This window comes from Phyllobates terribilis, unplaced genomic scaffold, assembly GCF_046119375.1.
Source record: "Phyllobates terribilis strain yellow unplaced genomic scaffold, ASM4611937v1 Scaffold_7__3_contigs__length_470593459, whole genome shotgun sequence".
NCBI classification, from domain to species: Eukaryota; Metazoa; Chordata; class Amphibia; order Anura; family Dendrobatidae; genus Phyllobates; species Phyllobates terribilis.
Window position 1 is genome coordinate 259,856,001 of NW_027362767.1, and position 24,014 is coordinate 259,880,014.

The 24,014-nt window shown below is 41.6% G+C and overlaps 1 protein-coding gene across 6 annotated transcripts in view; it reads right to left on the minus strand.

Annotated features, from left to right (window-relative positions):
* Positions 1 to 18,779, minus strand: part of LOC141154488 (discoidin domain-containing receptor 2-like) — a 143,859-nt gene extending 125,080 nt beyond the window's left edge. For all 6 annotated transcript variants that reach the window (XM_073640494.1, XM_073640499.1, XM_073640495.1 and 3 more), the window contains exon 1: positions 18,553 to 18,779. The gene's annotated coding sequence lies outside the window, so the exon portion shown is untranslated. The remainder of the gene's footprint in view (positions 1 to 18,552) is intronic.
* Positions 18,780 to 24,014: the final 5,235 nt, after the last annotated feature.

A 24,014-nucleotide genomic window follows, 5' to 3' on the forward strand; every position in this document is an offset into this window, starting at 1 on the left:
ACTGTTAAACTGTCTCACCTTGTATTGAATTTATTGTTTGTACATGTCCCCGCTCAATTGTAAAGTGCTGCGGAATATGTTGGCGCTATATAAATAAAAATTATTATTATTATTATAAGGCCAAGAAAGAAAAAATTCTGCCGGGGTATGTAAACTTTTGAGCACAACTCTATATCCTCATATACTCTCATATTCGTTGACCACCAACCGATATGAACCAACGATCGCTAATGTAAGTTGATTCCTACTTATCATGAAGATTGGACAAGCTAATCCCGACTTGTCACAAAGATGCCAATCCTTTCCTCTAATATAGCGAGGGCCAAATGATCTATACTTTTATGAACATGGCAGCAACTGATATCCCTACTCATCATGAAAAAAGACTAAAAAAAATACTTACTTTTCACAACCATGGGACAAGATCATCCCTACTTATCATGGATGTGGGAGCAAATGAAAATGATCCCGATTTCTCATGAAGATGGAACGAGTGATCAAAACTTCATCCTAAAGATAGGACAAGCTTAGAATTATGGGACAACTTGATCCCTATTTATTTTGAAGGTTTAACAAACCAATCTCTACTGGCAAAATAATCTTCACTTCCCCAAAATTAGATGGACAGATCCCTGATCCAGAAATCAGGAATATGTTTGCTTACAAAGGAGCTCGGGCTGATCCTGAAAACTCCTGGGGCCAGCCCCATTTCTTTTTGCTAGTCATTGCAAACAAGTAAATTCCCTAATAGCAGTGTTATCACTAGCACGTGCTCTGTGGTCCTCGCAGTGGCCGGCGGGTTTCCATGTGAACACTCTAGCGTTGGCAGTGGCAGTTTTGGCAGCGCACCTCGGCCCAGTCACACATCCTTCTATGGGCGCGTAGTGATTTTCTCTTGATAATTTCCATTACTGCGGGATGAGACCTCTGGACAATCTGATCCTAGTACCGTTACATGACAGACCTGGGCCTCGGCTGGATCAGAGCTGTTTTTTTGTGTTTATATACAGATCAGGCAGAGAACATGAAGGCAGCGGTTCCAGGACGCTCGCTCGTCTATCTACAACTGAATGACTTTATTCAGCTCTTGTAAACAGTGCGGCAGTTTTATTATTACTGTACAAAGTAATTCTACAGTCGGGCTGCACAATATAGGATTGTATCCATCCTTGTGTGGTCCAGACGGAGACAAATACCCCTCTGTCATATCACATACTCTACTGTCAAGTGGAACAAACTGTGACTATACAGATATTATGCTATATATATATATATATATATATATATATATATATATATATATATATATATTTATTTATATATATATATATATATATATATATATATATATACTCAGATCACAATATCATACAATAATTCCCTGGGGCATGTTGCTTCTTTGCCAGAATATCTAGGATGTATCAATGCAGCCATGTTTAAAAGCTACGGATCTATCGTTTAGTCACAGAGTCACCCAGGCTTCATAGATACGCTTACGCTTAGTCTCTGCCCTTTGCCCTGTCTGTAAGGTTTAATATTCAATTACATGACAAGACAAAGTGGCTAATCAGTTTTAATAGATATGTATCATCTACTACAACCGCTCCGAGCTGATCTAGGGAGGAGAGAAGAATCCAGATTTGTTTAGAAACTTTGCTTACTCCACTACTGTAATAATGAAGGTGCAGCAGCCATTTTTAATGATGTAGAGGAGATCCAGCTCGAGACGGAGTAAAAAAATCCAAACTTTATTGAAGTGCATTAAAATAGTGATAACATCAGAAAAAAATGCACCGATCAGCATATAGCACCTACTCATTTCTCACTATTAATCATGGTGAACATGATCAGTTCACTATGATTAATGGAGCTATACCACCAGAAATGTGTAGGTGCTACATGCTGATCGGTGCATTTTTTCTGATCTTATCATTATTTTAATGCACTTTAATAAAGTTTGTTTTTTTTCTTGAACAGGATCAACTCTATATCCTTAACCGTTTGATGTCTATGACAGTAGCTAAGTGCCGGGCTGCAGAGGACATCTTGATGCATTGGAGAGCTGTCTTTTCTCCCCTTTTTTTTGTAGCCATTTTTAATACTTAGACAAACATCATTTTGTCATATAGTCACCCAGGCTTCATAGAAGAGTCCCGGGTCTGTACAGAAGATGAGGCTAGAAAAGTTAATATCCCTAATTGCTACTTCAGTGGGGTGTACAGTATAATCACATCTACACGTTCAATAACTGTTGACCACACTCCCATACACATGCATGCTCAGTTTGGACGAGCATGCATGTGTTCTGAATTGGGAAAAGGAATAATCTGCTGCCAGACATCACTGATGACAGCTAATCACCCACATGAACAAAAAGGAACAAGTGTAGAAATTCAGTATGCGAGGCTGTTTCTTTTTCTATGATGGCCTTTGAATGTATGTCCTGTGTGAACCGTTTTTGAATTTAGTGTAGGGACTCGCAAGTATGAGGACCCTAATTTGGCCAAAACATCGACCAATACTTCATATATTTTATATATAATTTTTCATCTTTGTATTGGATTTTTTTCCATCTTTAGGCAGGATGCAGTCAGGCCCTTTAGTGTTGGTTGAGTAAATTAGGGTGTTTGTCCTTGTGGGGAATCAACTTTTATTATATACTCTTTAATAATTGTATATTTTTTAAATTACAATAGTGAAACTATTTTCTTCCTCCATGGATTAGCATAGCATCAGTGGATAACTATCTTTCATACGGTGCACAGATTTCACTAAAGCTAACTAAAATCAACACATAGCATCCCCAACAAGTTTCGCCTATACAGGCTTCCTCAGGGGGCTGGGGCTATATTTAATTTCTAATCATAAAAAAACACATGGTCTAATTATGACACAAATTATGTATGAATACACTAAATTAATATGATGACAAATTTCTAGCATGCACTTAATGACTGAAGCATCTTATTTCACTTATATTGTCTATTGACAGACACTGAACAAATTGTAATGTGATGTTTTTTAATGTTTTTTTGTTAATAATGTATACACTGCACAATGATAGAATCTCTATATATACTTTGTATGCATAATCATGTCAATACTTAAGAAAGGTTCATTTGAACCGAAACGTCGTCACGCCACATAGGCTAAATAAAGTCCTTTTGGTTTGGTAACTATAGGAGTGCTGGCTACCTTTTTCATTTTTGTATACTCTGACAAAATTTGGATACTTTGTTTGGGAGGCATTTGCATGTGTTAAATGTGCTGTTCCATTTTTGATATCAGTCTATCTATCTCATACCAATCTATGTACTGTATCTCAAATCTATCTACCTCTCTATTGCTCTGAAAGACTTTATCTATTTTTCTATCATCTGTCTTCCTATCATCTATCTCTTTCATCTTAATCACAGTGATGTGAAGTCCCCTACACCGTTTATTTGCACATCACATGGTTAGGTCATTAAAAATGGAAAACAAAACAGTCAAAAAAATAAGCCCTTGTCTGCAGACAAGGAGAAGGGCAGTAATAACAGACTTTGTATGTGATGTTCGGATTTACAGAGGTTCAGAGCAGGTCAGAAAAACCACATTTATAATGGGAGGAAAATGAATACCGCGGGACGGCGCCAAGGAATATTCTGTTACAAAGCACAACCATGGGAAGGAGGCTTAAAGGTACAATGCACCCACTATTGTATGGCTGATATTACAGGATGGGAGACATAGGGGATGCTGTGTCAAGTTGGGGCATCCTTAAAGGCTATGTAGCTAAGTTTGGGGGTGGGTTGTGTCCTGGCATTGGACGATGAATCAAATGTACAATCACAGAAGTACATGAGTATTCCTAAAAATCAACACAAGTGTCAAGGATAACAGCCGGGGGAGTCATGCAGATCTCACCACTGTTACCTATTTGTCAGGGGATGCAACTCTGCTGCCTCCAATTGTCAGAGTGATTACGACGCAATTGACTAACAAGTGATGGACAAGGCCGCGGTGCTTCCACTACTAGGCCGGTTATTGGGGAACTCACAGTGAGCGTATGGTATATTCACCTTCGATTATAATGCGTGGAATATATATATATATATATATATATATATATATATATATATACATACATACACACACACACACACACACACACACACACACACACACACACACACACCCACCCCCGGTATGGTCACTGCCAACTCCACAATAACAAAAAGAACTACTAACTGCCACCACCAATCGTTTATACAGGCCGATTGGACGCCCGTTACAAGTAAAGTATGTCTCATAGAGCAAGAGGAACAGAACAACTAAGTTTAATATATTTAATCCAGAAAGGTAGACAGTGTTTATAAAGAATATACAAAGATGATACAAAATGGGAACAAAACAATACGGTATATACAATTACATAGGATAAAAGGGATAACAAAAGAAAATTACTAAACCTGATGTCACCGAAATGGCTCAGAGCTTAGCGGAGGGAGGTACTCCTTATGAAAACGGACAGGATCCACAGCAAGCTGCACCTTCCAGGACTGACAAAATACACTAACCTAAATTGTGCTCCAAAAGGTCTGGGAGCCGAGCTTTGATCAGAGTAACCGAATGCCTGTGAAGTGTATTTCCCCCCAAGGAATCTCAATCTTGGTGTCTTTTTTTCCCAGAACAAATCTCCTGTTGTCATTACCTGTTTACTACATGGGGCCCTTACTTTAATGGAGGTTGAAGTGTCAGCTCCCTCTCTCTTCTCCAGTTACAATTAGTTTTTCTCTTCCCCAGCTATAATGAATCCCTTATGTTCAGTTTGAAGGTGATATGTCCCCTCTCCAGAGATGTTTTATGGATTTTAATTTTTCTCTGCTATGGCTCAGACATTGCATTTAGTCTTGCGGGAGGAGCCACAGAAAGGAAGAGGCGGAGACAACAGGAACTGTGCATTTCTATGAAGCCAGGGAGACTGTGACATGAAATAGGAAGATCTGTAATGACTACAGAAAGCGATTACTCACTTCTGAGATGCCTAAACAGAAGATAAAACATCCTGCGGATGCTCTGTGGTGACCCAAAGGCTAAACCATATTAAAATATAGTTTTGCATTTAACATTCAAATTTTTTTTGTAGTATGGGACATTTTCTCCAAATTGCTCCTTTCCTGACAGGATCTTACTCACATCCCGAACCCCCAAACACATTAAGTCTTTTGAACACATAAGTTATCTGTTCAAACAGCTGCACAACCCCTCTGTGTACAGCAATCACAATCACAATGACTGAGAATGATTGCAGCCATGGCACGGGAAGGAAGGCAGCCTCAGATTACATTGTATCACTTCTATTAATTATACCATCTGCTAGCTGCATGCTCCACTATATTAATAGTGCAATGCAATCGCACTACTGTAGTATACAGAAAGAACTTACAAAATGTAAATATTATAGTAAAATATTTAGATTTGAGAGTCCTCAGTGGCTGATGCCTTTTAATGGCTAACGGAAAAGATGGTAACAAATTGCAAGCGAGACTACTCAGGTATCTTCATCAGGCATAGAGAAACCTGAGTAGTCTCGAAAGCTTGCAGTTTGTTACCATCTTTTCCATTCGCCATTAAAGGGTATCAACTAATGAGGACTCTCAAATCGAAATATTTTTCTATCTACTGGCTAACACGGTACAAAGATATATATTTTTCCTGTATATTATAGTAGTTATATTCCTGTACAAAAAGGGCAGTGTAAGGCTGTGTGCCCACGATGCATTTTTAAAGCGTTTCCGCAGCGGCAAAAACGCTGCAGAAATGCTTAAAAAACACATGGTAGAAGGTCTGCCATGTCCCCCAATGATAATCCGCATGTGCTGTGCACATGCTGCGGAAATTTCCACTGCGGATTATCACTGCGGAAAAAAAAGCAGCACTACCAATTATTTTGCGGAAGTGCTGCATTTTCGCCGCCATTGACTTTCATTGGAACGCATGGATTCTGCATCACTGTATATGTAGATGCACATTCCATATGTTTCAAAGTGCGGATGGTACCCGGGTCTGGAGGACAGAAGTCTCTCCTCCGGACCCGGGTACCATAGAAACTGTAAAAAAAAGAATAAAATAAAAACTAAATATTAATCTTACCTTCTGATGGCCCCCGATGCGCTTGTCTTCACTTGCCGGCAGCTCGCGGTGGACTGAAGGACCTGCGCTGATGTCATAGTCATGTGATGGGTCACGCGATGCGGACGTCAGCAGGTCCTTCAGTGTACCTCGAGCAGCCGGCAAGCCAGGACGGAGCGAAGCAAGACTGCGGGGGCCATCGGAAGGTAAGTATAGATTTATTTTTTTATTTTTTACCATTCTTTAAGGTCACACTATATAAATCCATGCCGGTTCCTTGGATTTATATAGTGTGACCAAGTTGACAAGCACTTTCCAAGTGATGCTAAAATCGCTTCGAAAGCGCTTGTCAACCCGCATGCAGAAATGCAAGTGAAGAACGCTTCACATCCGCAAGTCCCTGGCAGGAAAACGCATGTACAATCCGCATGTACAATCCGCATGTACAATCCGCATGAGTTTTTTCTGCCAGGGAGATGCAGAAACTCTCAGGAAAAAATCCGGAGCATTTCTGCATCGTGGACACATAGCCTAATAGTAGATATATTCTTATATATATTGGCAGTATTATTTATTTATTTTACTCACTTATATAGCGCCATTAATTCCACAGCGCTTTACAGACATTAATCGGCACTGTCCCTATTGGAACTCACAATCTATATTCCATATCAGTATGTGTTTGGAGTGTGGGAAGAAACCGGAGAACCCGGAGGAAACTCACGCAAACAAGGGAAGAACATACAAACTCCTTGCAGATGTTGTCCTTTGTGGGATTTGAACCCAGTACCCCAGCGCGGCAAAGCAACAGTGCTACTTATATTCCTGTACAAACGGGGCAGTATTCTAGTAGTTATAGTCTTGTACATAGGGTCAGTATTATAGTAGTTATATTCTTGTACATAGGGAGCAGTATTATAGTAGATATATTCTTGTACATAGGAGCAGTATTATAGTAGTTATATTCTTGTACATAGGGAGCAGTATTATAGTAGTTATATTCTTGTACATGGGGCAGTGTTATAGTAGTTATATTCTTGTACATAGGAGGCAGTATTATAGTAGTTATATTCTGGTACATAGGAGCAGTATTATAGTAGTTATATTCTGGTACATACATGGCAGTATTATAGTAGTTATATTCTTGTACATAGGGAGCAGTATTATAGTAGTTATATTCTTGTACATATGGAGCAGTATTATAGTAGTTATATTCTTGTACATAGGGAGCAGTATTATAGTAGTTATATTCTTGTACATGGGGCAGTGTTATAGTAGTTATATTCTTGTACATAGGGGGATATTATAGTAATTATATTCTTGTACATAGAGGCAGTATTATAGTAGTTATATTCTTGTACATAGGGAGCAGTATTATAGTATTTATGTTCCTGTACTTAGGGGACATTAATATTGTAGTTATATTCTTGTACATAGGGAGCAGTATTATAGTAGTTATATTCTTGTACATATGGAGCAGTATTATAGTAGTTATATTCTTGTACATAGGGAGCAGTATTATAGTATTTATGTTCCTGTACTTAGGGGACATTAATATTGTAGTTATATTCTTGTACATAGGGGCAGTATTATAGTAGTTACGGTATATTTTTTAAGGATAATGTATGTAATTAACTATGTAACAAGGACCCTTGGTCTGTGCTATATGGTAACTGGATTTAAGATCTGGGATTCTTAGATTAATACATTTAGGCTGCTCCTTAGAACAAGAAATATAATCAGGAAACTAAAATAGACATAAAGAATCTTAAATTATTCCTGCGGTTTCTGAACACATGACTTCATTGCTCTGTGGGATCTCATTCAGCCAGATATGTCTAGTGAGAGGCAATGACCTGATGGAAAGTATTTAAACACCTAACGTCCCCCTCCCACCTCCCCATTATAATTACACTACAAGATTTGGATTTCTGCTAGCAAAACAACGCTGTGTACCAGGCCTGGAAATTAAAGTCAGAGTCCTGCCTTCTGTCAGAACCCTCCTGTTAGTTTTTGCTATCTTGTGTTTTGCGGTCACGTGACCAGCTGTCTATATATTCCAGCTCCGACCTTCTGGCTTTGCTGGACTTCAGTGTTTTTTGCCTGTCTCTCTAGCCAGGTGCTTCGGTGCCTATCTCTGTCTAGTTTGCTTGGTCCTCTGGGACCTCTAGTACTTTTTGTCAGTTTGTCTTTTTGCTCTGCAACAACTTCTGTTAGGAGGTGTCCCATTTTTGTCCCAGTCCTTAGTTCTTTTAGGGACCCCTCCCTTTATTCTATAGGTCTCCGTTCAGACTAGTCGAGGACGAAGGCGGGTCTGTTCACAAGGAACAGGCAGCCCGCTACATCGTAGGGATTCAGCTTAGTCTTACTGTAGGGACATCTTTTCCCATTCTTTCCTTAGTTTATGTTGCAGATCATAACAGTAAGTTCAGTCAAAATAAAAAACTAAAAGGAAAGAAATTCGGGGATCAATATGGTTTCCGTCCAGGAGTTGGCTCAACGCCTGCAGGGATTGTCTCTGGAGGTGGCCGAGCTTCAGCAACACGTGAGTAGCTGTCCTGAAGTGCATTTTGTGAAACCGAAGGTAGGACTGCCTGATATTTTTTATGGTAAACAGCAAGATTTTTTTCCTTTAAAAATGCTTGTTTGTTATATTTTCGTTTGAGACCGAGGTCCTCTGGGAATGAATCACAGCACATTGGTTTTATTATGTCATTTTTGCGCAAAGAACCACAGGGGTGGGTCTTTTCTCTCCAACCTAATGATCCGTATTTAAGTTCTGTTGAGGAATTTTTTTCTACTATGGGGCTATTATATGACGATCCTGATTGAATCTCATCTGCTGAATCAGAACTTAGATGTTTGAATCAGGGGTCAGATGATGTTGACATTTATTGCACACACTTCAGGAGATGGGCTTCAGAAGTTAAGTGGAATGATTTGGCACTGAAAAGTTTATTTCTTGCTGGTCTTAGTGAAAGGGTTAAGGATTTGCTAATTTCATTCCCTGCACCTGAGACTCTCCAGGAAGCTATGCAGTTAGCTGTTCGTGTGGACAGGAGAATAAGGTCCAGGGTCAATGATGTAAAAACTCCTGTAACTTCAGGTCCTAGTTTCCAGAAAATCTGCTCTGACAGCGGAGAACCAATGGAGGTTGGGGCGATGTCACTCCGCTCTCAAGAAAGAGATGGGAGATTCGCCGAAGGTTTGTGTCTTTATTGTGGTAAAGCTGATCATTTGATTAAGTATTGTGAGCGTCGTTTAAGTAAAGAAAAAAAAAAATGGTCAGTTACGCCCGTATAGTTTGTCTATGCTCTGCAGGAGTGTTCCTTTCTGGGTGTACTACTCTGCAGGGAGATTTGATTGAATTTCAGGTATTTGTGGATTGTGGTTCAACACTTAATGTGATTGATAAAGGGTTTTTGGAAAAACTTAAATTGAAATCCAAACCTTTGATATCTCCTGTTTCTGTGGTTGCAATTGATAACACTCCTTTGAAATGTATTACTCACAAAACTGCTGCATTTCCTCTCACTATCAATGGTGTTCACCAAGAAATTTTGGACTTGGTTGTTTTGGATAATTTGCCCTCTCCAGTTGTTCTAGGTTTGCCTTGGTTAAAACTGCACAATCCTGTTGTTGGACTGATCTACTAATGTGATTAAGTCTTGGGAGTCCGAAGTGCTATGATAAATGTTGTAATGGTCGCATTGCGGCTGTGGAAAAAGTGGAATTATCTGTACCTATTCAAGATTTTTGGAGTTTTTTTCGGAGGAGGAGTCGCAAGTTTTACTTACTCATAGGGATTATAATTGCGCCATTGAGTTTGTTCCAGGTGCTACTCTTCCCAAGAGTCGCTTGTTTAATCTGACTATCCCTGAAAGAAAGGCCTTGGAGGAATACATACAGACTAGCCTGGCTGCTGGTCACATTAGACCTTCTAAGTCGCCTGTGGCAGTCGGATTCTTCTTTGTTAAAAAAAAGGACGGTGGTTTACGTCCATGTCTGGATTTTCATGAAATTAATAAGATTACCGTACGCAATTCCTACCCATTGCCGTTAATTCCTGACTTGTTTAACCAGTTAGTGGGGGCCAAGTGGTTCTCTAAAATTGATCTCCGGGGGGCATACAATTTGTTACGTGTGAAGGAGGGTGATGAATGGAAAAGTGCTTTTAACACTCCGGTAGGTCATTTTGAGAATCTGGTGATGCCTTTTGGTCTTATCAATGCACCTGCATTTTTTCAGAACCTTATTAATGACATCCTGAGACCTTTGATTGGTAAGAATGTGGTTGTGTATTTGGATGACATTTTGATTTATTCACCAGATCTAGAGTCCCATTGGCAGAGTGTACGTGAAATTTTGCAGTTATTGAGTGATAATTCACTCTTTGCTAAGCTGGAGAAATGTGAGTTCGCTGTGCAGAAAATTAGTATTTTGGGCTACATTGTCTCCAGCGAGGGCTTTGAGATGGACCCTGTGAAGGTTCAGGCTGTGCAGGAATGGCCTAGGCCTACTGGTTTGAAATCTATACAGAGGTTTTTGGGTTTTGACAATTATTACAGGAAATTCATTAAGAATTTTTCTGTAATTGTTAAACCTCTAACCGATCTCACCAGGAAATGTGCGAATACGGCCCAGTGGACCACTGAGGCCATTGAAGCGTTTGAGTATCTCAAAGAGAGGTTCAGTTCTGCCCCTATCCTTATGCAGCCTGATGAGACCAAGCCTTTTTTGGTCGAGGTCTATGGTTCATCGGTGGGGGTTGGAGCAGTTTTGTATCAGGAGAACAAGGGTGGAGTACATCCTTGTGCCTTCTTTTCGAAAAAATTTTCGGAAACCGAACTGAATTATGATGTTGGAAATCGGGAGTTGCTGGCTATTAAACTAGCGTTTGAACACTGGCGTCATTTTTTGGAAGGCGCTAGATTTCCTATTCAGGTTTTCACAGATCATAAGAATTTGATCTATCTGGATGCTGCCAAGCGCTTGAATGCCCGTCAAGCTAGGTGGCCACTTTTTTTTTCTCGGTTTCATTTTTCTGTTACCTATATCCCTGGTACTAAGAATGTTAAAGCCGATGCTTTATCTCGCAGCTTCTCTCCTACGGTCGGTGCCGAGGAGGAGGAGAGCATTTTGCAGAAAGGAGTTGTGGTGGTGGCATTGGACTCCGATTTGGAGAATGGGATTCTGAAAGCTCAAGATGATGCTCCATCTAACACTCCCCATGGGAGGTTGTTTGTGCCTAGAACCTTTAGGAGAGATTTGTTTGTGGAGTGTCATGAGTCTTGGTTGACAGGTCATCCAGGAATTTCTGAGACTAAGAGACTGATCAGTCGCAGTTTTTGGTGGCCTGGATGGCAGAAGGAAGTCATCAAGTGGGTGCGTCAGTGTACTGTGTGTGCTAGGTCTAAGGCTTCACATACTCCTGCTGCGGGGTTGCTTTGCCCTCTGGAGGTTCCTAGTGCGCCTTGGACGCATCTCTCTATGGATTTCATTACTGATCTTCCTGTGTCTGAGGGTTTTACTGTCATCTGGGTGATCGTGGACCGTTTTAGTAAGATGTGTAATTTGGTTCCATTCATTAAGTTGCCCTGCGCCAAGACACTCGCTAAGGCGTTTGTTAAGGAGATTGTCAAGCTCCATGGCGTTCCCACAGATATTGTTTCTGATAGAGGACCTCAGTTTGTGGCTTGCTTTTGGCGTGCCTTTTGTGACAGGTTGGGAGTTCATTTGTCATGTTCGTCTGGTTATCATCCTGAGTCTAATGGACAGACTGAAAGAAAGAACCAGGATGTTGAACAGTTTTTGCGTTGTTTTGTGGTGGACAATCAAGAGGGGTGGTCTGAGTTTCTGCCTCTCGCAGAATTTGCTCTTAACAATCATATATCCTCCTCTGCTGGGTGTTCTCCTTTTTTTTTTTGTACTGGGAGACATCCGTCTTTTGGTTCATTCTCCAAATTGGGGTCGGCGGTGCCGGAGGAGGAGAATTTTTCCGGTGATTTTGAGAGAGTTTGGACTAATGTACATTGTAACTTGCAAGAGGCTAACAAGAAGTCCAAGAAGTATTTTGACAGGAAACGTAAGGAGGTTTTGTTTACTGTGGGTGACATGGTTTGGTTGTCCTCAAAGAACCTGCGGTTGAGGATTCCCTCTAAATAACTGGGTCCTAAGTTTGAGGGTCCATTTAAAGTGCTTCAGGTTGTTAACCCGTCTGCTGTTGGATGTCCCTACTTCCTGGAAGATTAATCCTGTGTTTCATGTTTCCTTGTTGAAAAAGGCTGACGTTTCTAATAGGGACGCCACTGTCACAGTTCCCCTGGAGGTGGAGGACGGCGAGTATGAAATTTCTCGTATTTTGAATTCTAGATGGCATAGAGGGAAATTACAGTATCTTGTCTCCTGGAAGGGTTTCGGTCCCGAAGACAACTGCTGGGTAAGGACGGATGATGTCTCTGCTCCTAGGCTTGTTAAAGCTTTCCACAGGAGGTTTCCTGATAGGCCTGGGCCTGGAGGATCTGGAGGATCCTTATAAAAGAGGGGGTACTGTTAGAACCGTCCTGTTAGTTTTTTCTATCTTGTGTTTTGCGGTCAAGTGACCAGCTGCCTATATATTCCAGCTCCGCCCTTCTGGCTTTGCTGGACTTCAGTGTTTTTTGCCTGTCTCTCTGGCCAGGTGCTTCGGTGCCTATCTCTGTCTAGTTTGCTTGGTCCTCTGGGACCTCTAGTACTTTTTGTCAGTTTGTCTTTTTGCTCTGCAACAACTTCTGTTAGGAGGTGTCCCATTTTTGTCCCAGTCCTTAGTTCTTTTAGGGACCCCTCCCTTTATTCTATAGGTCTCCGTTCAGACTAGCCGAGGACAAAGGCGGGTCTGTTCACAAGGAACAGGTCGCCCGCTACATCGTAGGGATTCAGCTTAGTCTTACTGTATTGACAGCTTTTCCCATTCTTTCCTTAGTTTATGTTGCAGATCATAACACCTTTGCCATAATAATGGGTCATAACTTGGGCTCTCCTATTTGTAAATAGGGGCCTCATACTCAAAATCTAATGGTATAATGTGACATGAATTGTTAAAATACTATAGAAAAGAAATAAATAAATAGGGCCACAATAAAATCATATTGTGCTGGAAATAGAGGTAAAAGTCCTCATTTTGTAGTACAGTAGCCCTAGCACAAATGCCATTATGGCGATGCTGCAGTCCAGGCCAAGAACACCTCTTTTTTACACCATCTGTAAACTCAAAGGTACATTTGCATATAATATGTACTACTCATATATCTAATTCAGGACAAATATGCAAACCTGATTCCTCCCTTAATAGCCTAGCCCCTCCCAAATTAGAACAAACCTTCCCCTAATCATTCAAGGCTCACAAGGGATTCCACCAATGTCACTGTGTTATGTCTTTAAGTCTTATTTAAGAGAGATGCTAGTTACCCTCTAAAAAGGATACTATTTTCTACTCTAGAGTTTTATCATTATCGTTATAGTAAGTTCAGCTTCCTGATATCAGTAAAAGTCCTTTTTCGATGTGAGAGATATATAGATAGAGATATATTTATACACTGTAGATAGAGATATATATATATAGATAGAGAGTAGATAGAGATATATATATATAGATATCTATCTCACATCGAAAAAGGACTTTTACTGATATCAGGAAGCTGAACTTACTGTAACGATTCATCATGAATACTCCAGTAAATGCTGACACATAGACAAGTCAGTAGGATACTGGATGGGTAACATCTTCGAGGGATATATTATATCTCTCTCTCTATATCTATATCTATCTATCTAGATAGAGATCTCTCAAAGATGTTACCCATCCAGTATCCTACTGACTTGTCTATGTGTCAGCATTTACTGGAGTATTCATGAATCAGGAGGCTCAGGATTTGTTACCAATATATATATATGCATTAGGCTAATTTGCCAAAAAAGTAGAGACCCCCTTTAATAATTTCAGTGGCAAATGATAGCATGATGAGCAGGAATGAAGTGTAGATGGGTGAAGGGCCCCAGGCCTCTCATAGAATTACTTATATTAAGGAATTTAAAGTGACGGAGGACATCTGGAAGAAGGAGGCGCATGTTTTCTTCATGCTGGACAGGGGGTGAGGCAATTACACAAGGACAAAGCGGATGAATACGTTCCCCAGATGACCCCTTAACCACAGGAATCCCACCCTCCTTGCCAGGCAACTTCTACAAGACATGCAAACAAGGACAAGAGGGGGCAACGGGGACAGGATAAGACATCAGCAACATGCCCAGGTCATGGCACAGTGCAGGCAGAGGGGGTACGATAACCGAAAATGGTACCGTCATATTAAAAGCTGCCATATGGGGGATCACTAAGACCATTACAATAGGTTACCCTATTATTCTTTTAAATTTACAAAAATCTAATTCACTTAATGCCTTCCAATGATGGGCCGATCCCAAATCATGACAGAAACGGTGACCCTCACACTGTCATGCAGTTTCCAACAAATCCTATCATTTTGCAATCCTGAAACTTTAATTTCACTGCTCTGGAGCTGCAGTCATTTACATCCAGCATAGCCGAAGCTGCAGATCTGACCGGCTGTACGTTCAGTCATCCAGGACCTCTCTCCACCCCCCCCCCCCCCAAATAACAACAGCCTGAGGGGCAAGAACTGAACAAGACTGAGTGTCCTGACAGAATGTATTCAGAAAATGTTATGTCTCCCACTGGTAAGCACCGATCACTGTCACTGGACCCTGTGGGGTGAATATAGTATCACAGTGGCACATAAATAGAGTAGTTCTTGCTCCAAAAGACTTACCTATCTCATATCAAGCTAATTATCAATTTCATATTAGATAGATAAATAGATAGAATATGAGCAACTATCATAGCCATTATAAAAGCAGAGGCAGGGAATGCAGCAGCCAGTTTGTGGTGAATCTGGATATTGAGAGGACATCACAGTTCAGCAATAAGAGATTAGAAGAGAAAGCCATAAAATATTGGACAAATTGTGCACAAAGTGTGTGCAGCAACACAGCAGTAAAGAACTGTTACCATCCGTTTACCCATAGCCATATATGTTGAGCTCACTTGGCTACTGGGCTTGAAAGGGAATTGTATACCGTACTAGGGGAACTTAGAGAGTCGTACACGTCTTTTCAAGACAATTGTAGACTTTGCCTACTTGCGATTTGCAGATTTTGGAAAAATTTGGCAAATTCGAATTTCAAAAGATTCGCTCATCTCCAATAGGCGGATAGATTTTACTAGATGGGGAATAGACTTCATGGAAGAGATTGTCCGTGTTTCTTGGTCTCAGCACTTTATAGTAATATCATGCGGTTTCAGTGCAGAAAATAATCCACAGAATGTTCTCCCTCTGTCCCAGCGACATATGAGAATATCTGGATGAGAACACAGGATGACCTCATGTGCTTCAGGACGGCGCTCTTATATAACGATGACCCAGCCAGAGCCCAGCACAACACACTGCATGATGGGAAGTTCTAGTGTATCCACAGACATCATGTTCACACCTGACAACTGAAGCTCTGACACAGAAAAGTGGTCAGGGTGGTTGTCACTTCCTTTCCTACCCACACCTACTTATTTGATATATCATAAAGGGAGAACAGAAGTGTCAAAAGCTGTGATCTATGTGGGCAATGTATTATTAAGATGTAAGTGGTGCAATAGAGTCCATATTGGTGGTCTAAGATGATATCACTAAGAATATGTATTTTTCTAATATTTAAAGGGGAAGCTCTCTTTAAAATAACCAATGTATCGTATTATTACCCAGGATGTATTTATTAAGCAGTCGTGGCTGGCAGATGCCTGAGATGATCCTGTGCTCATCGCCGGGCGAGACGTACCCTCTATCTCTACCACTTCATATTTGTGGCCTTGTTAAAATGCCTGAGCTAAGCAGCTGGCAAAGGGGAACAAGATTTCCATTTGCTCAAATTACAGCCCAGGACGGCTGTGGTGGCTGTAGCGAGTTCATGTGTCAGCACGGAGGGGCGCAGCAGTCAGGGGACCACGCTACTTCTGGCAGGTAGAAGGGGATCTAGTTCATAGGAACGGCACGGAATGTTCCAAGCCGATCGGTGTCATGCCGGGGACAATATACCCAGTTTATAGGCCGGGGATCATTACCTTGTTATATAGAGCATACAGAGCATGTTGCATGATAAAACATACAGTTGCATGATGTACTTCAACAAAATCCATATAAAGTGACATCATTAAGAAAGCTAAAAGAGAGTAAGTTAATAAAATCGAAGAATTAACACATATTAAAAGAAATTAGCAAATATAGTTAAAGTGACCATAAAAGGATTTTCTGACCCCTAGAAAATAGTTCCACGTGTCTGCAAAGGTCTAATAAACGTAACCTTAACAGCACTTCCTGTGGTCAGCGATCATGTGATCTCTGGCGCTTTGCAATGTCAGCAAACAATTGCTTACGTGTTACGTGCTGTAGACAAGCAGAAGTGTCAGGGCTCCTGATTCGTAGACATTTAAAGGGGACCGGTCACTTGCCATAAATATGTTGTTTTTTTTTACCTGGTGTAAATGTTGCTGTTCTCCTGAATCTGGGGATGTTTTTCTTTTATTCTTGCACCTCTCCGTTCCTGAGATATGACCTCTATATAACTCTGGTCTTGGTAGCCAACTGGGTGTGGGTCTCAAGAAAACGCCCACATAGTAGCTGACCACACCCACTTGGATAATAAGACTAGATTTATATACAGGGAAGAGGGAGCCATATCTAAGGAACGGAGAGGAGCAGGAACGAAAGAATAACAACGCCGAATTCAGGAGAACAGCGGCATTTACACCAGGTAACAAAGTGTATCACAAGTGACAGGTCCTCATTCAGACTGTATTTTAGGGATCGAAAAAGTGGGAGCTGTTGCCCATAGGAATTAGTGAGATCACTGCGTTCATTTTACCCTGCACTGGTGCTACACGGAGGCTTTGGCTGCGACACATTGTGTTACCCAAGGCCGCACTTGTGCTACAGTGCACCATAACGAAAGAGAATGCAGTCGTGCTGCAAAGCGCAATATACTGCGACCGCTAAAAGGAAGTCGCCAGACGTCCAAACGTGATGAATTCCTGGAGACTTGCTTGTCATGGTTGCGGCTAAAGACTGCATGTAGCCTCCACCTAACGTTCAGTTCATGAACCAGGAGGATCAGGATGAGCAAGGCATGGAACTGCTGAAGAATAATCTACTAGGTAAATTGAAATTATTTAGAACTAGCCCATAGTTGCTGACAGTACCAATTTGCTAGGACTTTCCTGATTTTAAGGATACAGTCCAATCCTGGTTACCACAGAATCTCTCTGGTTGCTATGGAAGCTGAGTCATAACAATGAAGCGGTTACTGCGGAATAGCTGAGGGATTCTGTCAGAACTTCATAATGACTTAAAAAAATATCTTAATTTGGAAAACATTTTCAAGGACTGGAAACTCATTAAGAGTAGAATTGTGTCCAAATGGTGCAAGTGTTTCCCGGCATCCTTCAAAGTGACCTCCCAAAATATACATGGATTATAATGGTTTGCAATGGGATTACTGGACAGGAAGTCTGCTGTGCGTCATAAAATATCTTCCCTTCAAAACTCAATAGGCAATGATGGAAAAAGGAAACAGCACAATGGGGCTGACCTGCAATACTCGACTCAGCCAATGGACAAGAGGGGCACTGTTTCCATAGCAAAAATATAATATATAAATACTAATGACAGCGTTACGGTAAAATTTAAAAAAAAAAATCAGATATTCTGGATTACTGGATACTTACGGACTTAAATTTTTATGATTTTTGCTACTGCTACATTAGAATCAAATTATCGATAAGTCTGTGCACCATTTAAGGACCAATGTTTCAATGCAGAACGATCATAAGGTCAGCCTAGTGTAATACATGTTCACATTGTGCATCCTCCACATCACTTCCCAAGTGAGAATAAAAATGCTCAAAATGTAAAATGTTTTTGAAGACTCCAAGTACATTTTGAATGTTTTTGAACATTTCTTAAAAAAAACCTCCCAAAACTTCTAAGTGAACTTTCCCAAAAGGTCCATTTTTTAAAGTACCGATAAAGCTCCAATTGTTTTCTGAAAATGCCCCAAACTTCTAAATGAACTTTCCCAAAAAGATTTAATTTTTTTGAAAATTTTTCAAAAGGCTTCAATGTTTTCAGAAAATTTTCAACATTTTTTAATGAATATTCTCAAAAATGCTAATGTTTTTGAAAATTCATAATAAATTCCAATGTTTTTTGAAAATGTCCCCACATTCCGCCATCTGACAACTTTCTGCGCTCGCCAACTTCACCATTGTTCCTGCAACATCTCGCTGTTTGTCATTCCGAACACATAATCCCAGCAGCCAAAAAGTTTCCAACTGACCTGTTTATGAAGAATAGATGTCCGGTCTGGGGGGTCTCCACGGTCTCCTGACTTGATCCCCCCCACTTTTTACTTTATGGATAGTCCTCCAGTTGTCTTTTTTGTGGGGTTTGTTCAGTTCTGTTCTGTAATAATCAGAGAGAACTTCCAAAAGTTTGACTGTGATTTTACATCACATCCCCCTTCCGCCTGGAGACAAGGAGAGGAGGTAGAGGAGGAGGAGGAAAAGGAGGGAGAGATAGAGGGGGGCTACTGCATCTGCTTTGCCTTTTAAAGGTACAGGACACTGGAAAAGTGTGGCTGCAAGTCTGGTGAGGTTTTTAGAACTTTGGATATAAATGTAGAGATAAAGGCCGGAATACATAGTATAAAGCAAAAATATATGAAAATAAAAACTCCTGAGCCGTCATGGTCACGTACACAGGGAATGGTGATGGGACATCCCTAGGATATGACTGGTTGCTATGATTAGTTCCCCTATGCAGGGAAACTGCAGGACACAGATTCATTTACTGTAAGTGAATGGGTCCAGCTTCATTTCCCTACACAGTTGGGTGACAGAGGGCGCCAACCAACACAAAAGTTTACTAACCACTTTTTTAAAAATGACTTTATACTGTTTCAAAGCAAATATATAATTTATATCATTGCTCCTTATCTGTTTCCTTTTCAGCACGCCTGCCAGTATGTACTATCATGTGTGGGCTGCTAGACAGTGTCACATGGCCAGCAGGGCCGGTTTTAGACAAAGTGTGGCCCTAGACAAAAGTTTAAAGTGGGGCCCCCAATGCTGACATATTGCCCCATCACACCGAAACAATTTCGGTTGCATTTACATGCATTGAGTTCAGGCCGTTAAATGAGCGCGATCAACAATATTGAAGTCATTCAACGCTTGTTTCCCGGCTTCTTTAAACCGGTTGAGGAAGAATGATGGGGACAGAACAATCACTAATAGATCAATCTGTCCCCAAACAGTATCCTGTTATCAACAGCACATCTGAAGTTTACTCCGGGCGATGTGCTGCTGAGAACAATGATTTTTGTTCCTGCAATCCAGTCACTCGATGAATAGGCAGCATTTTGCTTGTTTAGTATAATGCACTCCCCATAGTCCTCCACATAGTATAATGCACCCTGTAATCCTCCATGTAGTATAATGCACTTCCCATAGACTTCCATATAGTATAGTGCACACCCCATAGTCCTCCATATAGCATAATGCACACCCCATAGTCCTCCATATAGTGTACTGCACTCCCCATAGTCCTCCATATAGCATAATGCACTCCCCATAGTCCTCCATATAGCATAATGCACACCCCATAGTCCTTCATATAGTATAATGTGCCCCATAATTCTCCATATAGTACAAGTGCTTTTCACTAAATTAGGATATCATCAAAAAGTTAATGTATTTCAGTTCTTCAATACAAAAAGTGAAACTCATATAGAGTCAGAGTGATCTATTTCAAGTGTTTATTTCTGTTAATGTTGATGATTATGGTTTACAGCCAATGAAAACACAAAAGTCATTATCTCAATAAATTAGAATAATTAACAAAAAAAACACCTGCAAAGGCTCCCAATGTGTTTAAAAACATCCCTTAGTCTGTTTCAGTAGGCGCCACAATCAGGGGGAAGACTGCTGACTTGACAGATGTCCAGAAAGCACATTGACACACTCCACAAGGAGAGTAAGCTACAAAAGGTCATTGCTAGAGAAGCTGGATGTTCACAGAGTGCAGTATCCAAGCATATTAATGGAAAGTTAAGAGGAAGGAAAAAGTGTGGTAGAAAAAGGTGCACAAGTAATCGGGATAACCGCAGCTTTGAAAGGATTGTTAAGAAAAGGCCATTCAAAAATTTGGGAAGAGAGAAAAAAAATTGGGGGAGATTCACAAGGAGTGGACTGCTGCTGGAGTCATTGCTTCAAGAGCCGCCACACACAGACGTATCCAGGACATGGGCTACAAGTGTCACATTCCTTGTGTCAAGCCACTCATGACCAATAGACAACGCCAGAAGCGTCTTACCTGGGCCAAGGAGAAAAACACCTGGACTGTTGCTGAGCGGTCCAATGTGTTGTTTTCAGATGAAAGTAAATTTTGCATTTCATTTGGAAATCAAGGTCCCAGAGTCTGGAGGAAGAGTGGAGAGGCCACAATCCAAGCTGCTGGAGGTCTAGTGTGAAGTTTCCACAATCAGTGATGGTTTGGGGGGCCATGTCATCTGCTGGTGTAGGTCCACTGTGTTGTACCAAGACCAAAGTCCGCGCAGCCGTCTACCAGGAAATTTTAGAGCACTTCATGCTTCCCTCTGCCGACAAGCTTTTTGGAGATGGAAATGTCATTCTCCAGCAGGATTGGCACCTGTCCACACTGCCAAAAGGACCAATACCTGGTTTACACAACCGTATCACTGTGCTTGATTGGCTGCAAACTCGCCTGACCTTAACCCCATAGAGAATCTATTATAGAGAATCTATGGGGTATTGTCAAGAGAAAGATGACAGACACCAGACCCAACAATACAGACGAGCTGAAGGCTGCTATCAAAGCAACCTGGGCTTCCATAACACCTCAGCAGGGCCACAGGCTGATCGCCTCCATGCCACATTGCCGCATTGATGCAGTTGTAGCACCCTGAGGACTCGGCTGCTACAGGGGTATTACACCTCAAGCCAGAGGTGTGGTATTCCACTCCCGGGTAAGGATGGAGTGTGGAACTGAGCTAGTAGGCTGCATGCACTACATACATCCCATTTCCGGGGGACAGAACTACGGTACTCCCACCAGTATATGTGCAGGTACGACAGCGTCTGTCCCTGGCTGGAGTGGGAGGGGGGTGGAACATCCCAGTAGTGTAGGGGCAGATAGGGGGAGTAGTCTGGGTAAAGATAGGAGCTCATTGGGTGCTGGTCACCTGGGCTCACACATAGAGGGAGTATATAAGGTGGGCACCATCTTAGAACAGGGTCAGTCAGAGAGAGTTTAGCCTGAGGAGCAGAGCAGAGGAGCTCAGCCAGGAGGGCTGACAGGGAGCTGTGGCTCCGGCTGGGCCCAGCTCCAGAGCAGAGCCTGCAGAGAGAGAGAGAGGAGTGAGAAGGATCCAGAGAGGAAACAAGAAGGAACCCCAAGATCCCAGAATAAGGACAGAAGGGTGAAGGGTTGGCGGACACGGGTACCGGAACCCGAACTGGTGGAGGCCACTTATCCTCAGCCAGGAACCGGAGGTCGTGGTCAGGATCTGCCACGACCCTCACCAAATCCACTAGAAAGGCACACCGAGTATAGGGTCAGGGAGCCCAGAGGAGGCTTGACCAACAAGAGACCCAAGGGAGCCGGACATAAGTGGATCCCTGGTGGGAACGGCCAGTAGAAAGGGAAAGTCAGAAAGGAGCTCAGGACCACGCTCCAGAATTGCCTGGGGGTTGGCCGAGTCCAGGACCTGGTGGACGCAGCACGGCTCGGGTGGTCACTCAAGGCCAGAGTGACCAAAAGAACATCAGTAAGTAAAAACCCTGAACTGCACCTCCCGTCTCAGAGTCTCCTTTCTACACCACAACAACCACCGTCCTCCACGTCTGACCCCCTGAGGCTATACCCCTCCCGTTGGGGGTTATACTACCACAGCTGCACACACACCACCAGCCTCAGCGGACCATCCTGCAGCGGCGGCCTTTTGACCGCAAATCAACGGGTGGCGTAGTCGACACTAAGAACATCTGCAAGGACTGCCGCACACTGAGTTTGACACCCTGGGCACGGACCGGGTCACAGCCACTCGGAGACTACAACCCCCATCTGATCCGGCTCCGGGTATCCCTAACAACATGGCCCAGGGGGCGCGTCACAGTAATTGATGCAAAAGGAGCCCGACCAAGTATTGAGGGCATTTACTGAACATACATTTCAGTAGGACAACATTTAGGATTTTAAAAACGTTTTTCAAGCTGTTGTTATAACGTATTCCAATTTACTGAGATAATGACTTTTGTGTTTTCATTGGCTGTAAGCCATAATCATCAACATTAACAGAAATAAACACTTGAAATAGATCACTCTGTTTGTAATGACTCTATATAATATGAGTTTCACTTTTTGTACTGAGGAACTGAAATAAATTAACTTTTTGATGATATTCTAATTTAGAGAGAAGCACTTGTATAATGCCCACCCCATAGTCCTCCATACAGTATAATGCACACCCCATAGTCCTCTATATAGTATAATGCACACCCCAGTCCTCCATAACGTATAATGCACACCCCATAGTCCTCCATATAGTATAATATAATCCACTCTCAGAGTATAATATCCTCCATATAGTATATTGCACCCCATAGCAATATACAGTATACATTATATAGCAATATACAGTATAATGCAATACAGTATAATGCACTCCCCATAGTCCTCCATATAGTAAAATGCACCCCATTGTCCTCCATATAGTAAAATGCACCCCATTGTCCTCCATATAGTATAATGCATACCCCATAGTCCTCCATATAGTATAATGTACCCCATAGGCCTCCATACAGTATAATATAATCCACTCTCAATCGTCCTCCATATAGTATAATACTTGTTTAGTATAATGCACACCCCATAGTCCTCCATATAGTATAACATGCCCCATAGTCCTCTATATAGTATAATGCAGCCACCCCCAGAGTATAATGCAGCCCCCCATAGAATATAATGTAGCCCCCATATAATAATTCAGCACTTCCCATAGTATAATGCATAGCCCATAGTCCTTCATATTGTATAATGTACTCCACATAGTCCTCCATATAGTATAATGTGCTTCATAGTACTCCTATAATGCAGCCACCCCCAGAGTGTAATGCAGCCCCCCATAGAGTATAATATCCTCCATATAGTATATTGCATCCCATAGCAATATACAGTATAATGCAGTATGCATTATATACCAATATACAGAATAATGCAATACATTATATAGCAATATTCAGTATAATGCACTCCCCATAGTCCTCCATAGAGTAAAATGCACTCCCCATAGTCCTGCATACAGTAAATTGCACCCCATAGTCCTCCATATAGTATAATGCACATCCCATAATCCTCCATATAGTATAAAGTGCCCCGTAGTCCTCTATATAGTATAATGCACACCCCATAGTCCTCCATATAGTATAATGCTCCTCATAGTCCTCCATATAGTATAATGCAGCCACCCCCCAGACTATAATGCAGCCACCACATAAAGTATAATGCAGCCCCCCATAGAATAAAATGTAGCCCCCATATAATAATGCAGCACTTCCCATAGTCCTCCATATAGTATAATGCACTCCCCATAGTCCTCCATATAGTATAATGCACTCCCCATAGTCCTTCATATAGTATAATACACTCCCCATAGTCCTTCATATAGTATAATGCACAGCCCATAGTCCTTCATATTGTATAATGCACTCCACATAGTCC